We start from the raw sequence: 23,287 nt of genomic DNA on the forward strand, positions 1-23,287 counted from the left end.
TGCAGTGAATTACAACCTAACTTGATGTGTTGAATACTCTGCAACCTACTCATGTAAAAAGTACCTGTCTGGAAATCAGAAGGGGCCACCTGATGAAAACTGGAAATGAGCTATAACCAATCAGATCAGGCTGTCTCTTGTACCTCACTTCCTTTTCTCTATGTTGTTCCCTTTTCTTTGGCTATAAATACAACCTGTTGTGTAGTGGGAAAGAGCTTCTTGAAACATTTTTGGTCCTGACTGCTGCCTAATTCAAGAACTAGAAATAAAGCCAATTAGCAACGGCACAGCTAGATTTGTTGAAATAGTCTCTTTTCATAATACTCTTCCTCCTCCCCACCAAAGAGTTCATAAACAAGTTACTCTGAAATAATTATAGTCATCATTTACTTTTTCTTTAAATATAGTCTATACAAACTCACCTACTTGTATATTTGAGGTTTTAAAATCCCCAAAGAAAAATTAATTTCTACAAAAGAGGCAAAAATATACACTTACTGTTATTACCATCAGTGTCGAGTAATGACTGCCACTTTGAGTCTGTACTTTCACAATATGAAATGCTGGAATGACAGGTTCTACTGGATTCTTCTGTTTTCAAAATGTTAGCAATACAGCTGGAGGAATTAACTAAATTTACCATGGAAGATGTTTTCTCAACAGGCAGAAAATGTGAGTTTGGACTTAAAATGTTATTTTGCCTCTTATCAAGTGACTCTGTATTGGAGTTTGCTTCTAAATTGGAAACCATCTTATCGATTCTCTTATCATTCAAGGTATTTTGATCTACATCACTCAATATGTCGGGCGGGCAGCAAATAGGTTTTAGATTATAATTCTCTTCCAGTTCAAAAAAAGATCCTTTTACTTTTGTCTGATATTCAAGATGAGTTTCAGAAGTGTTCTGGGAATCTTCTGCCCTTTGTATAAACAATTTGCTGGGAGAATCTAATGTTCTTCTTGGCTTTTGGAAATGACACACAACTTGTTCATCAATATGATCCAGTCTTGTTTTTGAATCAACAATTTCTTCTATACTTTTCTGTGAGAACACTGAATTTTTGTTAGAATTGAGTGAGGAATCAACATTTTCAGAATGTTTACACTTGCTAGTTATAACCCCAGTACTTATATTCTGACTACCACTCGGAACATTACTTCCAATTTCTGCTGTTCTCAGAGCTTCAACATTCTTAGACTTATTCAAGATCTCTACTTGCTTCCGGCAACTTGTAGGCATTGTTTTTTTGGCTTTTAATATTTTCCGTTTACTTCTATCTGGACTTGCCATCTTTCATATCCTAGAATTTAAGATATCATATTTAAATGCATTTCTCCATTAAGTTTATTTACAATATTAAAAATAGTGTTAAAAGACTATCTCTACAGATTTAATTAATTATATTTTCATCTGTCAATGAAAATAAAAAAATAATTTCAATATTTATTTACAGTCCAAAAAACAAGTATGAGTTTTCTTTGGCAACATTATAGCACCCCATAAATAGAAAGAATCCACATGCCAATCTGTAGCACACTGGAATACTGATGTATAGGATAGTTGCACAGTGAAGTATAATTAACAATAACTGCTCTTTCATTATATACAATAGTATGAGTTGCAAAAGCCTAGAGTTTAAATGAGGTAGACCAGTGTGCACTGTTCAATTTCGTCTTAACAAAGATCAAGAACAATTACTGTATTGTGTTAAAAAAAAAATCAAAGTGAATATCGACCAGAAAGAGAACCAGCTAGACCTCTTTAAGTTTGGGGAAAATTTGTTTGTTGATATAGGTGCAGGTTTTATGAATGTGTTCAGTTTGTGAAAATTATCAAACATAATGAGAATTTGTGTACTTTCTTATTATGTACAACATTTAAGAAAAAGAAAATCTGATAGTTTGCTCTGAAGTGACTTAAAACATATAACAAAATAATTGTAGACTTGGCTCTACAGCAGAATTAAATATATCCAAAGTTATTCTTGAATGTGTATATAATATAAAAGTAAGGTAAAATCTGGGGCAGAAAATTCTAAATTAAATGAACAAAGATGCAAAAAAGGATAAGGTTGAAAGTAAGGAAAAGGTAGCTTTCTTTACTTCAGATAAGGATACAGTCAGATGATACTGTTTCACTCTTGACCCCAATCATTAGTGAAATGCTCTCAAAGAATGCTTTTAGGAAATCTCCCCCTGCCTCACATTGGGGATTGAACCCACAGGCACTCTATCACTGAGCTACAACCCTTTTTATTCTTACTTAGAGACAGGGTTTATATCTTCCAGATTACAAATTCTACTTTAAGTGGATGGCAACCCAAGAATTCCAATCCACACAGCTGAGAGCAATGTCTACCTCCTTTAGATAAGTCAAGATGAAACATTTTACACTAAGCAGGGTCATTGTCCCATGCCAGTCTCAAGTTCCCATAGTAAATAAATCTTCACCCCTCAACAACCCTTAAGATAAAGGGATAAATGTCTGAGAGGTATGAATGGGATAGGAATTTGGGAATAAAGAAAAAGATACTGAGTCTCAAAGGAAACACCCATGAACCACTGAGATGCAAAAGTACCTGGGAAAAATTGCCCACCTCCTATCCACATGCCCTTGCCCACACCCTTGTAACACGGGAAAATGCTCAAGTCCAGGGAAAACTGGCATGATATTGTGTAGCTCCACTCTACATCCACCTCTAGTGTTGGGGTCATCACAGTGACCCCAACGACTATTTCTATAACACTGAGTTACAAAGGGGGAGAGAGCAAACATTCTCTCTTGAATATCTACTCCTTGCTTTACCCTAAAGGCATATCCTGAGACTGCCCTCATTCTCACTTGAATATAGATCTACTTTCCTAAATAAACAGTTGTCTATGCCTTTATAAACAAATAAATGAATGAATAAATACATAAATGGCACTATTGTATTAAATAATAGAGAAAATAACATAAGAACAATTGAAAAAAGTAAAACAATAACAGTGAATAAAACTCAGAAGGTATAGAAATCAAAGATAAAGATTTTGTCATTTCTAAAAAATGTAAATGGGTTAAATTCTACTAAAAAACATGAGGTTAAAGTATTCATATTGTTTACAAAAGACAGCTAAAAAAGCAAAGTGATAAAAATGTTAAAAGGTAAAAGGATGGGTAATATTAATATTCAGCAGATAAAAAAATTAATTAATATTACTTTATGTTTTTAAAATTTAAATGAATGGTGAAGCTGAATCAGTGGCACACATCTGTAATTCCAGGAACTCAGAAGGCTAAGGTGGGAGGACCACAAATTTGCAGCCAGCCTCAGTCATTCTGATGCAGGACAGATAGGGCTGGATGTGGGAGACCAACCTTACACGTGACTGAGTCATACTCCCCAGCTGGGTGCTGAGGTGCTCAGTCACAGAAATGTGGCAGAGCTTTCCCCACCCTTCTTGGGTTCGAGGGTGCATGGGTGTGTCTTGCTACAGCCTCTTGGGTGAAGCTAGGCTCACCTGTTCGTTTGTAACATAACCCCTTGCCCTGTTTAGGATAGAATCTTCCATGGAAGTGCCTTATGTGTGTCCCCTCCTCTTACTCTGCCCTTGGGTGTGGCCTACCCAGGTGTCAGTCAACTGCTGACAGTGGACATCATGAAGATAGACTCAGCCCCCTGAAACCTGACCCCTTGCCTCATTTAAATAGCTTCTCCTCAATAAAAGGGGTCAGCGCATGCTCTTGCTCGCTCTCTTTCTGTGGACCCTTAAGGTCAGAGGAGCCGTCACAGCAACCCCAAAGAAAAAGGTATTTGTGTCTCTTGTGGGGTTATTTAGTGCAGCCCAGTCAGCCCAGTTTACCTGGAGTAACCCCTGAGCCTTTTAATCGAAAGAACAGAAACCCAGCAGCTGGATACCCAAGGAATTTTCAAGAAGCAGGCTTAATTATGCTGCAGTGTTCCAGTGGGGCTGCTGCCAAAAAAATCTATGGACCCAGAGTCTGGAAATTCTTTGACATTTATACTTAGGGGGCGGTTACATAACAGCGACTCTTTGTTCCATATTCTTAGATTGGACAGAGGTTTCACAAATTTCTACCAAGGAAAATAGAAAGGGAAAGCTTTTACAAAAAAGAGAAAGCTTCAATCCACAATGAGTTCTCTGCAAAAATCCTGTTGATATTCTTTGTTTTGTTTTTGGTTTAACAATCTTGCTTACAAGGAGAGAAACTTGTTATGATTGTGGTAGGGATCTTCTGGACTACATTAATTTAGCAAGGTCCTCAGCTATTTAGTGAGATACTGTCTCAAAGAAGGGCTGGGACGTAGCTCAGGGCTAAAGCACCCCCGGATTCAATTCCCAATATCAAAACAAAAACAAACAAACAGAATACAGCAAAACAATTGCACACCTAAGGGGAAAAATGAAACTAGATCCCTTCCTCTTTCTACATGCTAAAATGAATTCTTAGATGATTAAGACAAACCTCTTAAACTTGAAGAAAAAATATAGAAAATTTATCTTTTACACCAAGTACCACAGGAAAAGTATCCTGATTCCAAAGATCTCTGAAAATGTGCCTTATGTGACAGCAAAGGATTTAAGCTGGCTGAAAAGAATCAGAAATTCTGGTGATGCACAAAATTAGACCAACTAGTTGCTTTTTATTCTCCCAGAAATAAGCTGAATTTTACTAAATGTTATGTAACAGTTACCAATATTTACATTCCCTATGCTTTACTGGCAGTTTTACTATCTTCTGTAAGCAATCTCCTGCACAAAATTTTCCAAGTGAATTACCTCTCTCCTCAATACCCTAAATTTGATCAACTATCAAGTATAAACACATTAATGATTAGTTTTTTCACGTTGTTTGTGAACTTTGGCCTAACTATAAGTTAAGCAGACATTCTGCATTACTATATATTTTTGTCATTGCACAACCATGATATATAGCAACATAACCTCAGATAAACCAGATCAGTAAGTGCTTCTGTACCAACAGCAAGCCTGAATACTTCACAGGTCATCATGTGGTAAGAAAAACAAGCATTGAGAGGAAGAGAGATAGAGAATAAATTTGACAATACTGAAGTTAGGAAGAGCAAAGAGAAACCAAAAATGCACAGAGATACCTGTAATTCCTGTTCATTAAGTATTGTTTAAAAATAAATGAGAGAGCTGGGAGTAGGGGGTTGCTCAGTGGTAAAGTACTTGCCTAATGTGTGAGTCCTAGGGTGGGGTGAGGGGGTGTGGTGGTGCTTGCCTGAAATCCCAGCAACACAGTAGGCTGAAACAGGAGGGTCAAAAGTTTGAGGCCAGACTTGGCAACTCAGTAAGACCCTGTCTCAAAATAAAATAAAAAGGGCTGGGGATGTAGTCCAGAGCTTTTCTAGCATGTGCTAGGCCTCGGGTTAATCTGTTTGCTAACCAATCAAATAATGAGAAAAGACAACTCAAGATAAAATGAACAAGACATAGCAGAAAGTTTTATAGAAATAGAAACATATATATAGACAAAAAATAAATGAAGACATGCCATGAACTAGGGAAAGGCAAATTAAGACCAATATAATTCTATATCCAAATAGATAATACGGTTAATACCGAAGCTCAAGAGGGTATGGATCAGTGGGAATTCTTACACATTGTTTTTTACGGTGTGAACTGGAGAAAAACTAATTCAGAAAACAATTTGGCTATCTTAAAAAGTTGAGCATTGTATACCTTATTGATACCCAACAAACCCACACAACAAAAGCTTATACTTATGTACCTTAACACAAAAATGTTCAGTTGGGTGTGGTGTTGCACACCTGTAATCCCAGCAACTCAGGAAGCCGAGGCAGGAGAATCATGAGTTGGAGGTCAGCCTGGGCAACTTAGCAAGACCCTGTCTCAAAAAATAAAAAGGGATGGGGGGATAGCTCAGAGGCAGAATGCCCCTAGGTTCAATCCCCATTATTATAAAGGGCAAAAATCAAAACAAATAAAACAGTTCAACAGCAGCAATAATAATAACAACAACAAAAAAAAACCCTGCACATTATGCAAACAAACTTTAGATACAATCAGATAAACAAACTTTGGTATATTAATCCAGTGGATCAGTACAATGCCATGAAAATGAATCAATTATTACATGGATAAGTTTTGGAAATATTTATGAAAAACAATTATTAGAAAACTATATTTAACTCATAAATACAATTAAACAATGTTATGTGTGACATTTATAATAAAATTACTCTTTATAAAAAAAAATCAATGCAATATGGCAAAGAGTAGGAAGCATGGTATGGAGAAACAAGAAGGCAAATTCAAGTGATTGGTAGTATTCTACATGTTTGGGTCAAAGATTTTAATGTTATTATACTTCATAATTTATATATTCTCTTTGTTACATTTTCTGCTGATAATAACAAAATACCACAGACTGCACAAACTATAATCAGGTTTATTTTGGCTCACAGTTATGATACAAGGTCAAGAGTTCTTGTAGCTATTGGAATCCAGGTGCTGCAGGTTATTAAGTGGCAAGAGACAGGTAATCAATGTGAGACCCAGCCCAACAGGCTTTTACAGCAAACCCAATCCTGAGACAACTTATTAACCCATTCACCTACTATGGTGCCTCTATAATTAGCCTTTTGAGAAGAGCCAGAATGTTTTTCAAAGCATTTTTAAATTTGTTCTAGTTAGTTCATGAGAGCAGACGTACACAAATGGAGCACAATTTTTCATTCCTCTGGTTGTACACAGTGTAGAATCGCACCACATGTGCAGTCATACGTGTACCTAGAGTAATAAGTTCATCTCACTCCACCATCGCGTTCCTGCCCCCATGCCCCTCCCCTTTTTCCAAGCATATGGATCAATCTGCATTTACAACAGGAGTAAATTTCCAAGCATTTCGATCAATCTGCATTTATCCTAGGAGTGACTGAAAGTTCCAGTTTTAACTGGGGCCTCACTGTCATTATGATTCGCATTTCTCTGATGGCTACTGATGTTATTAGCTTTCTGTCTTTGTGGCCAAATACCTCATATAAACAACTTAGAAGGAGGAAAAGTTTTATCTTGGCTCACAGTTTCATGGCTGTTGGGTGCCATTGTTTTGGGCTGGTATCAAGGCAGAACATGATGGCAGGGGGAACTTGGTGGAGCAAAGTGCTCACCTCATGGCATCCAGGAAGCAAAGACACAGACAGGAACAGGCTAAGGTCCCAATGTCCTTTTCAAGGGCACATGCAAATGACCTAAATTCCTTCCCCTAAACCCCGCATCCTAAGAGTTCCACCACCTCCCACCAGCAGCACAGGCTGGGGACCAAGCCTTTTGCATATGGCCACTGGTGGATACTGAAGATCCAAACCATAACAGATGTTGAGCATTTCTTCACATATTTCTTGATGACTTGTATATTTTTAGATAAATGTCTATTCAGGCTCTTTTGCACATTTAAAAATTGTGTTATCTGCCCTTTTTATTACTGATTTGCAAGAGTATTTTGTATGTTACCTTCTTAGATGATTTATAAACTTTACCTTCCATTCTATTGGTGGCCTTTTCAATTCCTGGTAGTATGCTTTGAAGAACTAAACTTCTAAACTTTGATACAAGTTCACCTTTTTTCATGTTGGTTGTACATTTTTTGGTGTCATAGCTAAAAAAAATCACTGTTTAATCCAAGATCATAATAATTTGCCCATTTTTTTAATACCTTCTACTTTTTATTTTTGGAACCAGAATTGAACTCAGGGGCATTCAACCACTGAGCCACATCCCCAGCCCTGTTTTATATTTTATTCAGAGACAGGGTCTCACTGAATTGCTTAGCGCCTCGACATTACTGAGGCTGGCTTTGAACTCTTGTTCCTCCTGTCTCAGCTTCCTGAGCCGCTGGGACTACATGCAGGTGCCACCATGCCCAGCCTATACTTTTAGCTCTTATGTATAGATCTATTATGCATTTTGTGTTAATTTTTGTATATGGTGTGAGGTAGTGGTCCGCATTCATTCTATTGCAAAGTGAACAGCAAGTTGTTTCAGCACAATTTGGAAAGGGTATTCCTTCCCCAATTGAACTGTTTGAATACTCTTGCACAAAAACAAATTGTCCATAAATGTGCAAGTTTGTTTCTGGATTGTCCTTATACTTACTGGACAGTCTTGGTTTCTGCAGCTGTGTGCTAAGTTTTGAATTCAAGATCTCTGTGTGTTCTCTTAATTTTTTATTCTTTTTGGAATTGTTTTATGTTCCCATAAAAAATTTGGGACCAGATTATCATTTTCTGCAAAGACAGGTAGGATTTTTTGGAGTGGGGGTACTGGGGATTGAACCTATGGGCATTCAACCCCTGAGCCATATCCCAAACTCTATTCTGTATTTAGAGACAGGATCTCACTGAGTTGCTTTGTACCTTGCCACTGCTGAGTCTAGCTTTGAACTTCTAATTCTACTGTCTCAGCCTCCCGAGCTGCTGGGATTACGGGCACACACCACTGGACCCACAGACAGGTAAGATTTTGTTAAGAATTGTACTGAGGTCAGGTGCGCATCTGCAATCCCAGCTACTCGGGAGGGTGAATAGGCAGATGTAATATTAAAGGCCAAACCCAACAATTTCTCAAAAAGAAAATAAAAAGGGCTGAGGATGTGGCTCAGTTATAGAGAGCTTCCTTAGCATGTTTGAGTCCCAGGATTCAATCCTCAGTAACATTGGAAGATAAAGAACAAAGAACTCTGTTAAATTTGTAGAACAATTTAGGGAGTATTATTTTTTTTTTCAATTAACATTTTGCTATTTGTGGGCTGGGGATATAGCTCAGTTGGTAGAGTGTTTGCCTTGTATGCACAAGGCCCTGGGTTCGGTCCCCAGCAACATATACACATACACAAACACATACAAAAAAATTTCACTATTTGTGAATTTTAACATTAATTGCCTTTGTTTAATTTTTTTCCAAGAATGCATTGTTTTTAACTTGTAACATCATGTTATAAAATAGATCTTGAAATTCCCATTCTTTCTTTCTTCGAGACAGTGTCTAGCTGTTTCCCAGACTAGTCTCAAACTATAAATAAATTCCTACCTTAGCCTCCAAAGACGCTGGGACTACAGATGCTTGCCACTGTACCTAGCCTTTGAACTTATTCCTCCTAAGTTTAATGATATATCTTCTCACCCACATCATCCAACTTTGTCCTCTCCCACAACCCCTCATAACCTTCTCTTTGCTTTTATGAGTTAAACACTTTTAGAGTCCACCTGTAAGCTAGATCGTACAGTATTTGTATACATCTAGCTTATTTCACTTAACACAAAGGTCCTATTGGCTCATCAATGTTGTCATAAATAAAGATTTCCTTCCCTTTTTTTAAAGACAGTGGTATATGTATACATATGTATATTTATATTGTATTATATTTATGTTTATATGTTCTGTGTAATAAATATATACACCAATACATCCCCCAAATTTTCTTTCTTTCTCTATTTTCTTACTAGTACTTAGCACTGAACCTAATGGTTCTCTACCACTGAGCTATATTTCCAGCCCTTTTTATTTTCTGAAACAGAGTCTAAATAGATTACCAGCACTGGCCTCAAACTTGTGATCTTCCTGCCCCAGCCTCCCGAGTAGCTGAATTACAGCATGCACCACCACTGCTGACTCAGGTTTTCTTTATCCACTCATCTACTGATGGACACTTAGGCTGATTCCACATCTTGTCTATTGTTAATGCTGCAATGAACACAAAAGTATAGTTATTTCTTTTTGACATCAGGATTTCACATCCTTTGGATGTATAGCAATTAGTGGGATTATAGAGTTAATATAGTAGTTCTACTTTTGCTTTTTTTAAAAAAATATATATTTATTTATTTATTTACATTTTAGTTTTCGGCAGACACTTTGTATGTGGTGCTGAGGATCGAACCCGGGCTGCACCCATGCCAGGCGAGTGCGCTAACGCCTGAGCCACATCCCCAGCCCCTACTTTTGATTTTTTTGAGGAAATTTCATATTTCTTTCTATGATGGCTAAACCAATTTACAGTCCCACCAGTGCTGTTCAGGGTTCCCTGTTGTTCATACCCTGCCCAAGTTCATCCTTTATCATTTTGATAATACCCAAAATAACAGGTATGGGTGATATCCCATTGTGGTTTTCCTTTCTTACCCTCATGACTAGTGATGTTGAGGGCTTTTCATAGACCTATTAGTTATTTATATGTCTTCTTTGAAAAGATGTCTATTCAAGTCCCTTAGTCATTTTTTATTCAGGTTATTTGGGTTTTTTGTTTTCTCACAACTGAGTTTTTTCAGTTACTTATAAATTTTTGGAATAATAAATGTTAAAATTATTGTCCAAAGTGATCTCCTGAATCAATGCAGCCTTTCAAAACTTCCAATGAAATTTTTTCACAGAAGTCTTTTTAGAAATCCTAAATACTCAAAGGCATCCTAAACAAAAACAAAGCCAAGGCATCACACTAAATATACAACAAAGTATACACCAAAATATACACCAAAATATACAACAAAGCCATAGTAATCAACAGTATGGCACTGCAGTAAAGAACAGACACACAGACCAATGAAATGGAATAGAAAACCCCAAAATAAATCCGCACATGGACAGTAAACAACAAATTTGACAAGTAGGCAATAACACACAATGGACAAAGTGCAATCTCTTCACTAAGCATTGGTGAAAATAGACAATCCACAAACAAAATTATGCTATCTTCTCATACCACACACATACATCAATTTATCATACACATACATCAATTGTAAGTGTGATGGCACATCCCTGTAATCCCAGCTACTTGTGAGGCTAAAGCAGGAGAATCACAAGTTCAAGGTCAGCGTGGGAAAGTCATGGAGACCTTATCTCAAAAACCAGAAAGGAGCAACTATGGCTCAGTGGTAAAGAGCCTCTGATGTCAATCCAGAACAGAGAGGGATGGGGAGGAAAAAAACAAGAAACCTTAAATGTTAAGACCTCAAGCTGTAAAACTACTAGAAAAAAGTGGGGGAGGACTCCATGGCATTAGTCTGAGCAATGATTTTTTTTTTTAATGATCCCAAACACAGGCAACAAAACCACAAATAGACAAAGGCATGACATCAATCAAAATGCTTCAACAAAGCAAACAACCAACAGAGTGATGTGACAAGCTATGAAATGGGAAAAAATATTCAAAACCACGTATCTGATAAGGGGTTAATGTTCAACACATAAGGGAATATAGTAATCTTAATACTATCTAGTCTCCTGATCTTAAACATGGTGTGTCATTCATTTTTAAAAAATTTTAGCTGGGGACAGTGGCATGCACCTGTAATCACAGCAGCTCAGGAGGCTGAGGCAAGAGGATGGCGAGTTCAAAGCCAGCTCAGCAAGAGCAATGTGCTAAGCAACTCAGTGAGAGCCTGTCTCTAATAAAAAATACAATATAGGACCGTGGATGTGACTCAGTAGTGGAATGCCTCTGGGTTCAATTCCTGGTACCAAAAAAAAAAAAAAAAAAAAAATTAATATTTCAGTAACAGAAATGAATTACAGTAGATGGGGTAGAGAGAGAAGATGGGAGGGGAGGGAAGGGGGGATAGTAGAGGATAGGAAAGGCAGCAGAATACAACAGTTACTAGTATGGCATTATGTAAAAATGTGGATGTGTAACTGATGTGATTCTGCAATCTGTATACGGGGTAAAAATGGGAGTTCATAACCCACTTGAATCTAATGTATGAAATATGATATGTCAAGAGCTTTGTACTGTTTTGAACAACCAATAAAAAAATATTTCAGTAACATTTTATAGTATTCAGAATGTTTTACACTTCTTTTTAATAGTATTATAAATCCAACTGTTTTAATATCATTTTTATTCATTGTACAGATGGTCCCCACTCACAATGTGATATTCTGATAAACCACTTGTAAATAGAAAACACATTTAATACCTTGATAAAACTGCTATAATAAAAAACTTATATCATTATATTACATTATAATTACATAATATTTCAACTACATAACTTGAAAAACTGTAGATAGATGCTTACTTTCTATGAGGTTCTTTCCAATAAACTCATTATGAAGTCAGAAAATCATTGTTGGGGGCTGGGGTTGTGGCTCCGTGGTAGAGAGCTTGCCTAGCATGTGAGACACTGGGTTCGATTCTCAGCACCACATATAAATAAGGATCCATTGACAACCAGAAATAAAAACAAAATCATTGTTGGATTATTATAAGTAGAATGCTACTAATATATGCAATAATGATAGGTTTTTGTACACTGATTTTCTTGACCTACAACTTACCTTTCTTACTTTTGAGTGTTTATCATCATGAAGACATACAAGATCTGGTATTTAAAAAATGTTTTGTGGCTTCATGGTTCATTACATTAAGAGATTCTTGAATGAGAAACTAACCTTGCATTCTTGGGATAAAACTCACTTGATGGGATGGCAAGTAATCCTTAGTTTTTAAATACTAATTTTCATGCATTATGATTATACATAAGAGTGGGATTCATGTTATATTCATTCATGCACATAATGTGCGCAACCTGCTTCCCCTGTACCTTCCCTTTACCCCCTGACTCCCTCTCCCTGATCCGCTTGCTCCACTGATCTCCCTGTTATTATTAACCAGTACATGTTACACATACATGTGCGTGTGTGTGTGTGTGTGTGTCATATCTGTAAGTGAACACAGCAACATTTGGTAGACTGCATTCCCCAGTACTTCCCCATGCCCTTCCTCCTCCTTCCCTCGTGATTCCCCCCTTTCATTACTCTGTTGGTCTCTCTGCTATTTTTCATGATACCCACTTTTTGTTTATTCCTGATTTTCTCTCTTGAGCTTCTGCAAATGAGAAAAAAACATTCACCCTGACTTCCTGAGTCTGGTTTATTATTTAGCATGATATTCTCCAGTTCCACCCATGTATCAGCAAATGATAATTTCATTCTTCTTTAAGGCTGAGTAAAACTTCAGCTTGTGTGTATCATATTTACTATCCATTTGTTGGTTGAGAAGCACCCAGGCTGGTTCCATAACCTGGATATTGAATTGTGCTGCTAAAAATCTTGGTATCCATGCATGTATCACTATAAAATGCAGATTTTAGTTCTTTAAGATACCAAGAGTGGGATAACCAGGTTATATGGTAGTTCCATACCTACTCTTCTGAATTTGTGAAGAACCAGAATCTCTAAATTTATGGTAGAATTCATCAATTAAGCCTAATTGATTTAGGCTTTTGTGTCTTAATCCAATCTCATCACTTCCCATAGGCCTGCTCAATTCATATTTTCTTTATCATCCTTTTGTGTCTGGGGGTAGTTTACTGGGGATTAAACCCAGCATGATTAAACCTACCACTGAGCCACATCCACAGTCATTTTTGAGACAGGGCATCACTGTGTTGCCCAGGCTGGCCTCAAAATTTGTGATACTCCTACCTCAGCCTCAAATAGCTGGGACTACAAGCAATGCCATCATGCCTGGCTCACATGTTCTTTTGCAGTCAGTTTTGGTAGCTTGTGTATTTTTAGGATTTGTCTGTTTCATTAATTTAATGGCCTGGCATATAACTGCATCATTTCGTATTATTCTTCATATATATATATATATATATATATTTATTTATTTGTAGTTGGATACAATATCTTAAATTAATTAATTTATTTTTATGTGGTGCTGAGGATCGAACCCAGGGCCTTGTCCCGCTAGGTGAGCGTTCTACCTGAGCCACAACCCCAGCCCCTTGTATTATTCCTTTGTCAACAATTCTAAGAACTGGAAAATCAGTAGCAACATCGTCTCATTTTTTCATTTTAGTAATTTAAATCTTCTCTCCCTAATGATTTCTTGATCAGTATAGCTAAATGTATATTTTGCTGATCTTTCCCAAACACAGCTTTAAGTTTCCTTTATTTTTCCTATTTTCTATTTTATTGTTTTGTTCTAATCTTTGATTTTTTTTCTTTGTGCTGCCGAGTCAAGGTTGTTTTCTCTCCTATTTCTGAATTATAGGTTAAAAATAGGTCTTAATTTGAAATTTTTCTTCTTTTGTAATGTAGGCATCTGACACTGTAAATTTCCTAAGGATTGTTACATTGCACTCCTGAGTCTTTTGTGTCTTCATCCTCATTCATCTCATAGTATTCTGTAATTCCCCTAGGGATTTAAGTCTGTAAATTTCTACACATTTGTCAATTTCTCAAATTCCTTTTTGGCACTATTTTATAAATCCATTCCATTGTGGTCAAATAATGCACTTTATTTTTTTCACTTTAATCTTTTCATATTTCTTGGTTTCATGGCCTAGCATGGCTATAATGGAGAAAATTCTGTGTATTCTTGAAAAGAATGTGTATTTTACTGTTAAAGGCATTGAGTGCTCAAAAGATGTCACTTGATTCTAGTTGGTTCAGTGTTGTTCAATTCTTCTCTTTTCTTGCTGATAGATTTAGATTTCCATTCCACTACAAAAATGTTAAATTGTGTATTTCTCCCTTAAATTCCACCAATAGCTGCTTTATATATATTGTGATGCTCTTATTAGGTGCATACATTATCATGACACTTTCCTGAAGAACATTCTTAAAATGTCCCTCTTTATGTCACTAGAAATACTTTTTAAAATCTACTTTAATATTAGTACAGCCTTTCTAGCTTTCTAATGGTCGCTGATAACACATCTTTGTCACTTTACTTACAATTTTTTAACTCTGAATCTAAAACGGGTTTCCTTTAGACAGTATATAGTTGGATGCCATTTTTTCCTCCAGTATGACAATTTCTTCTATTTGACTGGATTGTTTAATCCATTTATATTTGACATTATTGATAACTGCATTCATGTCTTCTAGTGTACTTTTCTTAAAATACAGTACTAGGGATTAAACCCAGGGGCACTTTGCCACTGAGCTGCATCTCTAGCCCTTTTTATAACTTTTGAGATAAGATCACACTAAGTTGCTGAGGCCGGCCTTAAACTTGCAATCCTCCTACTTCGGTTTCCGGGGTTACTGAGTTTAGAAGCGTGTGCTATAGTGCCTGGCTTTGACTCGTTTTACTTTTAGTTTAACATGCCTCACTGAATTCTTTTTCTTTCACTACTGTTTAACTTTAAAACTTTATATACATGTAATGTAATCAAATGTAATCAGGGCTTTTTGTATTAATCACATCTTCAACAAATTCATTAAATTCACTTATTAAACAAATGAATTATATATGTCGAAAACCATGACGTTTTCTTGCCAATCCTCCCATTCATTTTTTTTTCTTGTCGTATTGCATTAGAACCTCCAATCTGATATGATTATCCCTCTCTCACTGCCAACCACAGACAAGATATTATATGGTTTTCATTGTTCTGCTACACTTTTTGCTTGTCTTTCTCTAGATGGTTTGTATTAATGAATCATCCTTCTATTTCTAGCTAAGAATTTATCATAAATGCAGGTTCAATTTTATCAGATGCTTTTCCATATCTACTGAGATGGATCCATAAATTTCACTTCTTCACTAATTTGTATTATACTGATTAATATCTTAAAATATTAATTCTAGTTAATTTCTGGTTTAACATCACTTGATCATAATGTCTTCAATTTGGTAATATTTTGTTTAGAATTTTTTTATATTGATAACAAGAGAGATGGATCTATACAATAGTCCCTTTCTTGTCCCTGGTCCAGTAATTTTAAATGGAAAATTCCATAAATTAACCACACACTGTACCTGGCAATAATCTACCTTTTTACCTAATTTTTAAAAGTAAAAGCTAAAAAAAAAAACCTCAACTAATCTAATCACATAAGGTATTGTTAAGATACAGGACTGCATTAATAGGGAGTCAACAAAGTGACAATGCTCCTTTTAGGGGTCAACTTGTGTCAGGGGACATTCATGAGCATGACCCACTCCTATTCTCATGAGCACAGGCTATTTCTTTCTACATTATGTGTGGTCCACAGAACTGCAGCATTGGTGTCACCTGAGCACTAGCAGAATTGTCCTTTCTGCTAAGTTTTATCAATGTAATAGTATTAAATTAATTAGTATAAAATGCTCATAACAAAATGAAGCATTTGTAGGCTGGGCATGGTTGCACATGTCTGTAATCCCAGCATCTCAGGAGGCTGAGGCTAGAGGATTGCAAGTTCAAGGCCAGCTTCAGCAACTTAGTGAGGACCTAAGCAACTCAGTGAGAGCCTGTCTCCAAATAAAATACAAAAAAAAGGATGGGGATGGGGCTCAGTGCCACTGGGTTCAACCCAGCTACTAAAAAATAAATAAAGCATTTGTTTGCTAGCATAAACCTTAATGCCTAATGGCAATCACTTTCAATTAATTTTAACAACTTATTTTTTTAAACCTGTCTTTAAATATGTTCACATTCAAATTTCTTGAGTTAAAAATTTACCTACTTCTAAATACAGCCAGTTCTCCATATCTGTAGGTTCTATATCCATAGTTTCAACCAATCATGGATGGAAAATAATTGCACGTGTGCAGAATGTAAGCAGTCCTTCTGCCACAGTCCATTAGTATAACAACTATTTATATAGCACTTACGTAGTATTAGATAAGATATCTAGAGGTGATTTAAAGCATACAGGAAGATGTGTGTAAGTTATATGCAAATACTTCACCATCTTTATTTAAAGGACTTGAGCATTTGCAGATTTGAGTATTTGTGTGGGAGTCTGATAACCAAACTACCACCAAAACTATGGAACTAATCCAGTTACAAATTGATGACTTAGTTCTTTTCTATACTCCACGTGCCTGTTACAGCTCATCACACGTTCAGATGCATCCATACTTATTACGGTAAATAATTTTTATAAAACTAGACAATATCATGATTGCATTTTATTTCTTACATGATATTTCATTTTTCCTGGAACTGACCAAATCTTCCTTTTCTTCTAAACTGATCAGAACTGTCACATATTAACAGGTCCCCTATTAATGGTCAAGTTTAAGACCCTTATGTCTTCCCCAAGAGGACTACTTCCTTATCTAAATTTCCTGTTACAAATGCATTTTTATTCGAAAGCTTTCAGGGCAGAGATGTGTCTTTACATCCTCAGTGAAAAACATTTCACAATGATTTTGGGGGTGGGGTGGATTCTAGGGATTGAACCCAGGGGTGCTTTACCACTGAGCTATATCCCAGGTGCTTTAATTTTTTAAGACAGAATCTGGCCAAGTTGCTGAGGCTGACCTTAAATTTGTAATCCCAGATACAGGAGTATCTGGGATTACAGGTGTATACTATAGCACTAGGCTCACAAAGTATTAAAATGATATTTAATAAGTATTTACTTATAAAAATTAACCTGTGGAAAACCACCTAGAGTTATTTATTTTTTCCTTCCTCCCACCCCACCCCAGTACTGGTGATTGAACCCAGGGCCTCTCCTTAATAAAGAATACCAGAACAGGCCTTAGCAACTTGTCATTTTTATCACACAAGATTTTTCACATCAACAGCACCATACACAGTAGAGCCTCAGAAGTATATTAATAGAAATTGCCACTTAAAAAGTGCCTGTATATAATTAATGGTTAAATTTAGTATAAATGCTTGATCAGAAATTCAAAAATCAAAGTTATCTCTAATTATCTCCCCTCACTCTTAAGAATTCATTCTCTCTAGATATCACTTGATGACAATCTCTCCAACCAAGGCAGAAACACGCAGTACAGCATACCTGTAATCCCAAAGCCTCAAGAGGCTAAGGCAGGGCGATTGAAAGTTCAAGACCAGCTGAGCAATGTTGTGACACCCTGTTTCAAAAGTAAATGGGGGATGGGGACATAGAGCACCCCTGGGTTCAATACCTAGTTCACACACATGGAGGAAGAGAGAAGGAATGAGATTGAAGAATTTGGATCTTAATATTTTATATTATTCAACCTTGTGAGAACTAATCTAATACACACTTAAAGTTAGAAAGTTCTTTTATTTTAACTATCCATTATATTAAAGGTTTATTACATCAAATGATATACATCTGAAGGGCTGGATATGTAACTTAGTGACAGAGCACTTGCCTAACACATGCAAGGCCCCAGGTTTGATCCCCAGCACTGCCTCCCTCTACCCCCAAAAAAGAGAGAAACAAACTACAATACATGCAGAAAGACAAAAAGATCACATGATAGTTCCATGCCAAACTTCATAGTATTAATAAGGAAATATAGTGGAATTGAAGGTTGAGATGAAGCAGAGTGTCAATAAGGTAAGCCAAGCAGAAATTTCAAGATTACACCAAGACTCTAGCAGGACAATCTTGAATTTAAAGTTGGGTTGGGGTTGTGGCTCAGTTGCAGAGCACTTGCCTGGCATGTGTGAGGCACTGAGTTCAATCCTGAGCACCACATATAAATTTAAAAAAATAATAAGAAAGGTACATCAACTAAAAAACATTTAAAGAAATATGTAAAGTACACACATCATTTGCAGCTAAGCACTGCTCATGAATTTCACTGAGGCAAAAGTCAATCTTAGGATTATATCTGAATATCATCTGCAAATGAGACTGGGGGTTAAGTAGATTAATTTGATTAACTTTGGATACAACACTTCTACAAAGGAACTGAGGAATAAACAAGCTAAGATGAAAGACGTACTTACAAAAGCTGATCAGTTTAATTGTCTTTCATTCACAATAGCTTTGCTGTTATTTATACTCATCTTTATATTTTCACCCACCTGTTTTGCAAACATTTATATTGTAGGTCATTCACCAGCTACAAGCAGATGTGCAAAGATCATGGGCATAGTCTTAGCCGATTTTGTCTCATGGTCCCAGATGCTGAATGCTCATAACAACGGCACAAGGTTACATGATACATAATAGTTGTATCATACTGTGACGATTATGAGCTTATATCTAACAACTCTATAGATCATGATTTCCAAGTTATTTATTTGGGCACTGGGGATTGAACCCAAGGGCATTTTACCCCTGAATACACATCTCCAGCCTGCAGGCTTCCCATTCCCACCCTTTTTTTCAACCAGGAATTGAACTCAGGGGTGCTTAACCACTGAGGTACATGACCAACCCTTTTTAACCTTTTTGAGACCGGGTCTCACTAAATTGCTGAGGCTGGCTTTGAACTCGGCCATCCTCCTGCCTCAGTCTCCTGAGCCCTTGGGATTATAGGTGTGAGTCACCACGGCCAGCCTGCCCTGTTTTTTAAATTGTTTTGGAGACAGGTTTTTGCCACGTTGCCTAGACTGCCCGGGAACTTGAATCCTGCCTCTGCCTCCCAAATCGCTGGAATTACAGGAGTGAGCCATCATGCCATGCCCAACTCCAACCTATTTGAATGCACCCATGGTCCATTTTGTTGAAATATTAACAGAATCAAAAGTTTTGGAATTAACAGATTAAGTTCTGATCTGGAATAAGTCCATTGAAATTGCTAGGACAATTTGTATATAAATTATTTAATAAAATCGTCTTTTTCTTGATATTAACAATACCATAAAAATTTTTTTCCACCATGGATTTATCCCAGGGCGCTTAACCATGGAGCCACATACCCAGACTTTTTGCTTATTTTTAAGACTTTGAGACAGGGTGTCCTACATGGCTCGGGGCCTGGCCTGACTGCCGCGGCTGGCTGGCCTGTGATCCTCCTGCCTCAGCCTCAGGAGCACCTGGGATCACCGGCAGCAACATCTACACCTGCAGGGGGTGAAAGCTCACGCGCACGAAGCCAGCAACTAGTGTCCTCTTACGGAGGGAGAAGGTCGCCCTCCTCGTCGGCACGCCTGGGCTGGCCTGGAGTTTTCTGAAGGACGACGAGAGCGGCGTCGTGGGCCTGGGGCAGACCCATTCCTGGGCCTCCCAGGACTGGCCGGGCCGCCGGGAACCCAGTCGGGTCGCTCTGAGATCCACAAAACGCACGTGCGCGCCAGGGCTCGCCGCGTCCCCGCGTCCCCGCGTCCCCGCGTCCCGGCGGCTGAGCTCCGCAGAGGCCACTCGGCCTGTGCTCCAGGTGCTCGGGTCACCTCCGGCCTCCACGCGCCGCGTCACCACGTACCGACCGCGGGGAGGGCCCGGCGCGGCCAGCGGCGACCACCCGAGCCCGAGGTGGCCGGGCTGCAGGGCCGCGGCGGGCTGGGACGCGCGGGTGACTCGCAAAGCGCTTCCGACGGGCCCCGCGCTCCCGCCCACTGCCCGCCTCCCCGCGGCCCGCTCGCCGGCGGTGCGGACGCGCCGGGCCCTCGCGGCCGGATTCCCGGCGCCCCCCGCGGACACCTTGCGGCCCCAGCGGCCCCGCCGCAACCGCCCGTCGCTCCGGTCTCGCGACTGGTACCTCCGCGGGGCCCGGGAAGCCGCCGCCGCGCCAACCGCCACTCGCGCGGGACTCTCGCTCGGGCGCCACGTACCTAGAGCGGCGCGGCGTCCCCGCGGCCTCGGGCTACCTCTGCGACCGCCACCGCCGAGCGGAATGAGTCGGGCGCCGCGGCCGGCGGGGGGAAGCTCCTGCGCCCGCCCACGCCTGACTCCTGGCCCCTGGCAGCGCGAGCGGGCGGCGGCCCCGCCAATCAGAGGCGGCCGGGCGAGGTGGGCGGGGCGGAGGAGTCCGGCGGGAACTGGAAGTGGGCTGCGGGGCGCCGGCTCGCCGGCCGGGACGCCGCTTCCCGGCCCCCCGCGGGCTGGGCGCCAGGCCCGGGCCTCCGCACCGCGTCCGTCCGGAGCGCCGCTGGCCACCCGTCCGAGAGCCGCGGCCGCGCAAACCAGAGCTGTGCAATTAGAAGGCTTGAAGCTTCGCTCTAAGATATCGATTTCCTAAAGGCGCCGGGTGGCGCAGGCCTGTGATCCCAGGCACCTGCGAGGCTGAGGGAGCAGGATCTCAAGTGCGAGGCCAGCCTCAGCGATTTAATTTGTAATTTAGCAAGACCCTGTCTCAGAACAGAGATAAGAAGGGCAGCCCTGGAGCTCAGTGGCGAAGCGCGTGACTGGGGTGAGCTCCCAGCATGCCAACAAGCAAAAAATGTAGGAATGCCACTTGTCTTTCTGACTGCCCGTCACTGTGACTCAGAGAGTGACCGGCGGCCTGCATCAGGGAGCACCAGGTCGGTAAGAAGGTTCCCCGTGGAGCCCAACGTTGCAGGGGCGCTCACCTCCCTGTCATGGAGGTGCTGTCTGTTTTCAGGTTTCGCAGTCAGGCGGGATGTCCTTGGACCTTCCGGAAGAGCGCAGGGTGTGTGGAGCAGACTGAATGCCGGAGCCGCAGGGCACCGTCGCCCTCCCCACTCACTGCACAAATGGCCCCAAATGCGTCGGCTCAGCGGGAGGGCGCGCGCCTAGCACGCACCCAGCACCGGGTCCCATCCTCAGCACCACGTGAATATAAGATGAAGACCCCGGGTCCACCTGCGACCACGTACTAATATATATATGTCCCATTGCCTAAGGACGAGAAATCGCCAGCAGACCAGGAGTTCCGACTTAGTCAACACGGAGCAGCCTTTAGGAGTAGTAGTATGTCTATTTAGGGTAAAAGGTTGTCTAGAGGGTCTTGTTAGTTATCTGGAGGATTGAACCCGGGACCTCACACATGCAGGGCCAGCACTCTACCACTCAGTACACCCCACCCTGGTCATTTTTATTATTTATTGGACATTATGTTAATTAAGTCTATGATGCAATCCCCCCCCCCTTTATTTCTACCTTTGGACAATCTGCATTCAAAGCCATGATGAGTCACTTATTAAGAACACGGTCTTGAGCAAGTTGGATGTCTTTTCAGAGTCACTGTTGATTTTTTTTCTAAACTGGGAACAACCAAAACAATAATAGATGGTTTATTGTGTTCTTAATGATCTCAGGCCCTCCAGGAAGCACTTATCCATTATTATTTAAGTTAATTCTCAGGACTCAAGACACTTACTATAAAGTCTCTCAATCTGCCAACGCAGGGTGCATGCTCACCAAGTCTTCTACCTCTGAGCTACACCCTCCTTTAGGAGAGTACCACGGAGGCACTTGGGGTGGGGCAAACCAGCAATCCCAGCTACTCCGCAAGCTGAGGCCAGAGGACCACAAGTTGAAGGTCAGCCTGAGCAACTTAGTTAGACCCTATCTCAGAATAAAAAATAAAAAGGGCTAAAGATGTAGCTCAGTGGTAGGGCGCATGCCTCACATGTGGAAAGTGCTGGCTTCAATCCACAGAGAGGACCACAAAAATAAGCCAGATAATTAAAGAAACGCGTGGGATAACGGAGACTCAGCTTTTTGTACATTTCTTAATGTGATAGCAGACATTTGATGATGACATTTAGTATTAAAATTTACAGTGCTGAGCGCAGCATAAGTGACCTTGAGCAAATCTTTTAGCTTTTCGAATTGGAAGTTTATTTGCTTTTTTCCAGTGAGAACTAGATAGGCTGAACTTGGACCACCCTGAACTTGGTCCCCTAGTATGCCTCTTCTGCTTGTTCAGTTACAGGGTAAAAGGAATTTTGGAAATATAATTAAGGATACTAATCTGCTGACATTAAAATGGAGATTAGTCTGGATTTTGCAGGGAAGTACAGTGTGATCCCTTGAACTCCTCAAGGCACTAGCATAAGAAAGACTCATCCCATAGGTGCCACCTGAAAGATGGAGGGACCACAGGGCAACAGGAGGAGGAAGTAAATTCACCAATAACCTGAAGGAGACTGGAGGCACATCCTTCTCAAGTCTTGCTGGCTACCGCCTAGACTTGAGCCTTCTGAGACCCTGGCCAGAGCTCCCAGCGGAGCCTCCTGTATTTCTGTTAAATAACAAGTGGTGGCTGTTTCAAGTCCGCAGTTTCTGGTTGTTTTACAGCAGTAAGCATTCCTTTCCTAACACAAGCATTCCTTTCCCTGCAATGGGCGGTTCTCCCAGAGGGCAGGCTGCAGTCCTGGGAAGGACATTCCCCACACATTTTTGTCCCCAGGATCCCAGATTCCTTTACATTTTTCTGAAGGAGAGGCACTTCAGAGTTCTGCAAAGTAGAGAAAGGCATTACTGTAAGAGGCTCTTCTGTCATGGTTGTTCCTTTTGTTTGGCTCTCTTCCTTGCCCATGTGTCTCCGTGGTCTCAGGCCACTGGCTCACCAAGAGTGGTTTTTCTGAACTTTTAGGCCTTTGGGTCGCAGCTGCAGCAGCAGCCTGTTTTCTTCACCACAGAAGCCAAGGTGCAGATGGAAACCATGTGACAATGGCTTCTCCAGCCCTTCCAGTGTCTTGTAAGACTGAAT

At 39.9% G+C, this 23,287-nt stretch overlaps 1 protein-coding gene across 1 annotated transcript in view; it reads right to left on the reverse strand.

The window, feature by feature from the left end:
* The window catches only part of ATF7IP2 (activating transcription factor 7 interacting protein 2), a 49,737-nt gene extending 29,224 nt beyond the window's left edge, over positions 1–20,513 (reverse strand). The window contains exons 1-2 of the mRNA XM_081297249.1: positions 20,442–20,513; positions 5,759–5,875 (exon numbers count right to left, since the gene is read on the reverse strand). The gene's annotated coding sequence lies outside the window, so the exon portion shown is untranslated. The remainder of the gene's footprint in view (positions 1–5,758; positions 5,876–20,441) is intronic.
* Between the last annotated feature and the right edge of the window lie 2,774 nt (positions 20,514–23,287).

This window comes from Spermophilus citellus (genome assembly GCF_964194105.1).
Source record: "Spermophilus citellus genome assembly, chromosome: 6".
Taxonomy (NCBI): Eukaryota; Metazoa; Chordata; class Mammalia; order Rodentia; family Sciuridae; genus Spermophilus; species Spermophilus citellus.